The sequence below is a fragment of the Panulirus ornatus genome, chromosome 58, assembly GCF_036320965.1.
Source record: "Panulirus ornatus isolate Po-2019 chromosome 58, ASM3632096v1, whole genome shotgun sequence".
Classification (NCBI taxonomy): Eukaryota; Metazoa; Arthropoda; class Malacostraca; order Decapoda; family Palinuridae; genus Panulirus; species Panulirus ornatus.
Window position 1 is genome coordinate 22,774,504 of NC_092281.1, and position 738 is coordinate 22,775,241.

The window sequence follows — 738 nt, forward strand, 5'->3', positions numbered from 1 at the left end:
ATGTTTGTTCGCTACACTTAAAGCACAAAAAGCTAACAGAGAAGGTCCAGAGGAGGGCAACAATGATCAAACCTGAATTAATAGTGTTTAGTTACAGGGAAAGGCTAGAGGCCTTACATTTGCCCACCATAGATGAAAGAAGAATGAGGGGTGACCTAACCACAATGTTTTAAATTTTTAAACTAACCCAATGATGTACAGTGGAAAGTTCTTCAAATGATGCAAGGATAGAGCAACTTGAGACCATAACATGAAACTGAGCAAGAAGCTTGTTAGCAAGTATGTAAAGAAGCTTTTTCATGGTACAAGAGTACTGGATGATGCAATACATTGAGTCAAGATGCTGAGTATGGACTATGTACAGAAACTGAAAAAATTGTAAGATAGTAAAGAAATTTTAAGTAATGGGGCCATGTGAGTGTGGAACTCTCTTCCAACATGGGAAAAATATATAATTACATACATACACACACAAACATATATAAGTACATTTACATCTATGAAGGTCTTATTGAACTCCAGCTGTTTGAGGTTTTACCACTTGTGAAGACTAACCTTTGGCACAACTGTATCATCATCAGTTGATGAAAGAGAATACATTCTCAACAAAGAAGTTCTTGCTTCAAAGAAGTCCATCTCGTCCCTGCTACTGAGAGTAACACAGCATTGAAGCCACAGGAGCCCATGGATGAGGAGTCCTGTGGGTCACAGCCTCAGAACCCCTGTGTAAAAGGAACC